The sequence below is a fragment of the Microtus ochrogaster genome, chromosome 7 (genome assembly GCF_000317375.1).
Source record: "Microtus ochrogaster isolate Prairie Vole_2 chromosome 7, MicOch1.0, whole genome shotgun sequence".
In the NCBI taxonomy this organism is placed as follows: domain Eukaryota; kingdom Metazoa; phylum Chordata; class Mammalia; order Rodentia; family Cricetidae; genus Microtus; species Microtus ochrogaster.
The window spans coordinates 5,229,583-5,236,138 of NC_022014.1; the positions used below are offsets into that span (position 1 = coordinate 5,229,583).

The following is a 6,556-nucleotide window of genomic DNA, read 5'->3' on the forward strand; positions in this document are numbered from 1 at the left end:
AGGGGAGAGAGATCTGGGGAGAATTTAGCTCTGAGTTTTATCCTCACTGGAGACTTCTTACAACACATCTGGAAATGGAATCACGCCTGGGAAGTCTTGGCTTGGTAGAGGATCCCAGACCAACCCTCCCATTTAAAACAGTTAATGTTTGTTTGTTTGTTTTTTAAAATGGTTTATCTTTATTTTTAATTATGTCTGTGTATCTGTGCCTCTGTAGAAGTACAGGTATCTGCTGAGGCCAAAGGAAGGCATCAGCTCTCCTGGGGCTGGAGTTATAGGTGGTTGTGAGATGCCCAGTGTAAGGGCTGGCATCAAGCTCAGGTCCCCAGGGCAGGAAGCGCTCTTCACCCGTAAGGAAAATTTTGAATCATCTTGAGTCATCTACTCTGCAAAGGATAGCATTTAGAAAACGTAAAGAGGGTCTGGAGAAACTGCCGGATAGGGAAGTGTGCTGGCTGCATAGGCATGAGAACCCGAGTTCAGATCCCGGCTCATACGTCAGGAAGAGCTGAGTTTGTATGGCCTCAAATCTGCATGTAAGTCCGGCATGGTGGGGGCAGACAGGAGGTTTTCTGAGATGGGCTGGCCGCCAGCCTAGCTATAGTCCCAGGTTCAGGACAAGACCCCAGGTCACATGAATACAGCTGAGAATGCAGACCAGGACACCCACAGTCCTTCTCTGTCCTCTGTGCACATGTACACAGATATGAGTACCCATATACGCAGACGTGCATAAACACATATGCACACACACGCACACACATACACACACGCACATACACACACGCGCGTGCATACATACACACACCCACACACACCCACACACACGCACACATACACACACCCACACACATGCACGCACAGTAAAATGTAAAGGAAACCAGGTGTGGTGCCACATGCTTGTAATCTAACACTTGGAGGCTGAGGGAGGAGGCTTTCCAAGAGCTCCAGGCTAGCCTGGCTATATAGTGGAATCCTGGTTCCCCTAAACCAAATCCAGCAAAGCCAGAAGAGTAGCAGAAGTTAAATAAACAAAGAGCCCTCCCCAAAATAATAGTACCAAGTGTGGGTGATGTTTTGGAGCTGGCAAGATGATTCAGTTTGCTTGCGAGAGTGTGATTTACTAACACCCTGGAAAACATCTCAGAACCTAAAACATATGCCTCTCTTTGACCGAAAACTCCTCTAGGAATTTACCTATGGGAAGCGAGAATCTATTACACAGAGAGACTGGGACATGAATGATCACAGCAACAGCATGACTGCTCCAAACTGAAAACAACCCAGATGCCTGCTGAGGGGCGAAGAGCTCCTCAGAATCCTTTGCCACCATCAGAAGGACAAGACAAGCTGATCCATGAAACACGTGTCTGGAGTGACATTGAGCAAAACCAGGCCACCTGTGATCTTAGCTCCCCGGAGATCTAGGGGAAAGACCTTGAGGATCAGGCCAGCCTGCGCTACACTTGAAGATCCTATCTTCAAAACTAAAACCAAATGGGACAAAATAAGAAGCCAGACCTTTAAAGGGCTTCGCAGACTGACTCCAGTCATCCCGGACTCTGGAACAGACACTAGGAAGGGGATCAGAGGTTGCCCGGAGCTGGCAGAGTAGGAAGGATCAGAGGTTGTCCAGAGCAGGTGGGGTAGCAGGGATCAGAGGTTGCCCGGAGTGGAGCAGGCGGAGTGGGAGGGATCTTCTGAAGGGACTGAACAGGCAGCTTCGCGCGAACTAGACTGAGATCAGCTTGGTTATCAGTTCATTATCTTCTAGCTGCCCGGCCTTGGGTAAAGTACTCAGTGGCTCAGTAAGGCCTTGAACTCACTCTCTGGCCTAGACTAATCTCGAACAGGAAGTCTTCCTGTCCCACACTTTCCTGAGTGCTGGAATCACAGGTATTGCCATCATGCCCAGCTTAAAGTCTCTTTCCAAGGCTGGCACTTCCCTGGGCATAGCAGGTGACAGTGTGTTTTCCTTTTGAGCTTTCCTATGGGCTTATGTTGCCATAAGAACGTAATGCTGGCTCTGAACTCAACACATAGCTGATAACAGGTTATTTATTTATTTTGAGACAGGGTTTCTCTGTGGCTTTGGAGCCTGTCCTGGAACTAGCTCTTGTAGACCAGGCTGGTCTTGAACTCACAGAGATCCACCTGCCTCTGCCTCCCAAGTGTTGGGATTAAAGGCGTGCACCACCACCGCCCGGCTTAGCTTTTTATTTTTATTTTTTTTGTTTATTTATTTTTTTCAATACAAGTCTTTTATTGTCCCAAAAGACACCCCAAATCATATTAAAATTCAGGATCTTGTTTCTGGAACTGGTAACTTAGGTCTACTCATCAGCCTGCTGCACTGTTCCCTTTTCAGACACATAGATACCATCCAAAAACTTCCTGATATCCTTGTTCTTAACTGTTGTGGCCTGCTGTATCAGAGCCGCCGAGTTTGAAACAAGTTCAATATCATTTCCTTCAAGGACTAATTCATCCTTCTGGGCTTGAGAGACAGAACAAGCAACGCCTGTCCTCATCCGAACCCTGCGGATGTATTTTTCACCCAAGAAATTTCGGATTTCAACCAAAGAGCCATTCTCTTGAATAACGACGTTGATGGGGAAGTGAGCATACACGGACCTCTTCTTGTAGCGAAGCCCAGGTAACACCCTTGATCATGTTTTGAACGTGGCTGCAGATGGTTCTGACGGTGGCCAGTTCCTTCCTGTTGCCCCACCATTTGTCAACCCCGAGCCTCTTCTTCTTCTTCCCAAGAAGGCTCAGCTCTACGTTGATGTGATTGAAGTCCCTCCGGAGGGTTCCTCTGGGGCCCTTCACAATGACTGTGCGCCCCTTTAGAGTGATGTCCACATTTTCTGGAATGTCGACGGTCTGATTGCTGAGAATGGTCTTCATTCTCGCAGTAGATGGGGCAAAGAGAGCAACTTTTTATTTTTAATATTTTACAAATATCTTACTTATTTTTAAAAGTTTGTGGGGGGGATGTGCGCAAGTTCATGTATGTGTGTGTGTGAGCTTGCATGCATAAATGAGTACAAGGGGGCTGCAGAGGCCAGAAGAGGAAGGACCTCTGCTACCCTAGGTGCTAGGACTCCAATCCTCTGCAAGAGCAACACCCCCAGCCCCCATCCCGTTCCCCTGCTTTTCTCTGCTTTAGAGAAGGCCTCACAGCCTCAGCCTCCTGAGTGAGTATATGCTGCCATGTTGGGCTTAATTCTTTCTTTTTGTTATGGTTTTTCTGAAGCTGGCCCTATTTGTATTTAAAAACAAATTGAAAACAAAGCAGGCAATAGTCATTCTTGCACACGGCCCAGAACCTCGGCTTTTAGTAAGGACCAACCACTGCTTCACATGTGAGGTGCATCGGACACCATCTAAGCATGCTGCGTAAAGTAACTCACCTGGGTCCATGAGGGAGAGAGTCCATTCTCCCATTTTGCAGATAAGCAAAGCAAGGCACACAGGGGATGCTTACTAAATCCCTGTAGAATGTTCCTAAAGAACAAAACAAAACAAACAAAATGTAATTCCCTGGGGTTGGGGAGAGAAGTGGGAATTTGGGGTTAGAGCCAGAATCTAAAGATTAGTCAGGTTTGGAGGCTTCAGCACTGTCTCCAGAATGTGCGGTGTCAACCTGGGAATTCTTTAAATGCAGAGATTCTGGACTGTGCTGGGCCTGGGCAGACTTAAACAATCCACAAGTTGAGCAAGGCCAGCTGCCTGTTCAAAGCTGCTATCCCCAGCTCAAACTCTTAATGTTTCTGTCTTAACCTTGTGCGAGTGCGCGCGTGTGCGCGCGTGTGTGTTAATGTACGCGTGTGTTCCTGAGTACACACTTGTGCAGATGCTCACACATGTGGGTTCCTGCGGAGGGTGGCACCCAGTGTCATTCTCAGTCTCGTTTCATCTTCTGAGACAGGGTTTCTGCCTTCCCTTCTCCTGCTGCCCCAGTTCTGGGGTTGTAGGTTAACAGCACTGCCGTGAGCTGCCGCTACGTGGCTGTGCCGTGGATCAAGCCCAGGTTCTCACACCTGCAGGACAAGCCACTTGCCACCTGAGCCACCTGCCCGGCTACTAACTTGCATTTTGGGAAAGGGATGATATGGCATTCTCTGGGGGCTTGAGGTCTCAGCACACCTGAGATTTCTCTGTCCACAACCCTTGATCTCGAGGGGTCTCCATTCTCTGGTTCTCTAGGTTTGGCCAGGTACCCCTCCCTGTTCTCACCGTGGGACACCACCACCAGCTTTCTTTCTTATTAACCCTAATAGAGCCTGGGCATGAAAATGGGGAGGGGGAGTCAGGTGTTCCACCTGTATGGCCTTGGGATGGCGGCTCTTTCCGTCTAGGCTGGCAGTGCCTGTCATAGTGACAACTTCTCAGTGTGGTTGGTGTGCTCATCTTAGGTACTTTTTTTTTTGTCAAGCTCTAACAACAGAACACAAATTGGGACACACAAATGTGCAATTTCAGCAAGCAATTATGCACCTGATTTAGAGGCTCTTTTTTTCCTTTTAAACCAGCATGTGCCAGGTGTGGTGGCGCACGCCTTTAATCCCAGCACCAGGAGGCAGAGGCAGGCGGATCTCTGTGAGTTCAAGCCTAGCCTGGTCTACCAAGCAAGTTCCAGGACAGTCGAGGCTGTTATACAGAGAAAGCAGGTCTCGAAAAACCAAAAACCCTCTGCAAGAGCAGCCCGTGCGCTCAAGCCTAGGCACCTTTCCAGTCCTCCCTCGCTTTTTTAACACACGGTGTTGTTTTACATCTCCAACCGGCCTCAGATTCTTAACAATCCTCCTGCCTCAGTCACCCATGCATTACAGGCAAACCTATCAGGCCAGGCTTGCAATTCTGGGTTTTGTTTTGGTTTGACCGGGGTCTGTTTCCTAGCACTCACCGGCAGCTCACAGCCACTTGTAGCTCCAGTTCCAGGGCATCTGACATCATACTCTGGCCTTTGTGAACACCAGGCACTCCTGTAGTACACAAACATATATTCGGGCAAAACATTCATACACATGAAATAAAAATAAGCAAATTTTGGAAAGAAGGGAAGGGAGTGGAGAAAAAATGTATAGCTCATGAAAAACAATAAAGAAATAAGTAAATTTATGAAATTAAATAATAAGCTAAAAGAACGGCACAATATAGATATCCATAAGGTTTCCCAATATCCGCAAAAGGGTAGAGGAGGAAGGAAGCGGCTCACCCTCGTGACACCTGTCATTGCATTGGGTTCCAGACTTCCAGTGTTCGGTTGGATCCTCAAGGAACTGGCCGTGCTTGCAAGCCATTTTTAGATCTGTGGGACCTAAAAATACATATAACGTGTTCCCGCCTAAGCTCGCGAAGGTGCGTGAGTTCTCACGGGAGCCAGACGTTGATGTTGGGCGTCTTTGTCAGTCATGTCTCACCTTTGACATTGCATTCTATGCTGTGGTGCTCTGCCTGCATCTTTGTCTTGCACTGTGTGCATGCAGTGACCGTGGTGGTAAGAAGCAGGACGTCAGACCCCCAGCACTGGAGTGAGACACCATGGGTGCCGGAAGTCCTAGCCGGGTCCCCCAGAAGAGCGGCCAGTACTCTAAGCACGGAGCCATCTTTTCAGCCCACCACTTTGTAGCTTTTTCTTTGTCTTGTTGTTGCTGTTGTTGAGACTAGATCCCTCCCTGGACCTGGAGCTCACCTGCTACATTGGTTTGGTAGTCCAGAGGACCAGGCTGAGGAAAAGCTCTACACCTGGGTTTTGGTGTTGCCAAAGCCCATTCTATTTTTCAGATATTTGGCACTGCGTTAGACACATCAACCTTGCCCGGCTCTGCGTCCACCAGGAAGTTTCCCCGATGACCCTGTAGCTTAAAGGTGGAACAGGAAGCAAAGACTGGAGCTGGGTGAGGAAGTCTCCAGCAAGCAACCTGTGGCAGGCTAGCTGGGCTCTCGGCCTTTGGCGGAAGACAAATGTGCCTTGTGTAGGCCCAGCTAGGATTTCCTGGGGGGTCCCCTGGGCATAGTGTGTCTGACAAAATGCAGGACACCCTATTACATCTTAATTCCAGACCTATAACAAGTATTTAGCATATCTGAGCTTCCTTTTTCTTTTTTCTTTTTTGAGATGTGGGGTCTCCTGTAGCCCAAGCTGGCCTCACACTCACTAGGTCACCAAAGCTGGTCTGAACTCCTAATTTTCTTCCCCCACTTCACAAATACTGCATTCGCAGGCCTCCCTGCACAATATTTGAGATAAATGAAAACAATTATTTATGGTTTGATCTGAGAGACACATTTAACTGAGGATTCTGCACTTTTATTTGCTAGACCTGGCAACTCCAGCTAGACAGGAAGTTCAAGGAAGGATCCAGATTCTAGTCTTGAGACTGATTTAACTAGGAAAGCACAATGGTAATCACCTCGCAGACCTCTGGTGCCGAACACAGAGCCCCCACTCCTCCTCCTGGGTGAGGGTGATCACCCGGGCTAGACCTAGGACCTATGCTATCTAGGTCAGGTTAGTGCAGAGACAAGCCTTTAGAAGGACGCTAGG

General features: G+C 48.4%; 1 pseudogene; it reads right to left on the reverse strand.

Annotated features, from left to right (window-relative positions):
- Positions 1–2,213: 2,213 nt before the first annotated feature.
- LOC101981994 lies at positions 2,214–3,474 on the reverse strand (annotated as a pseudogene).
- Positions 3,475–6,556: the final 3,082 nt, after the last annotated feature.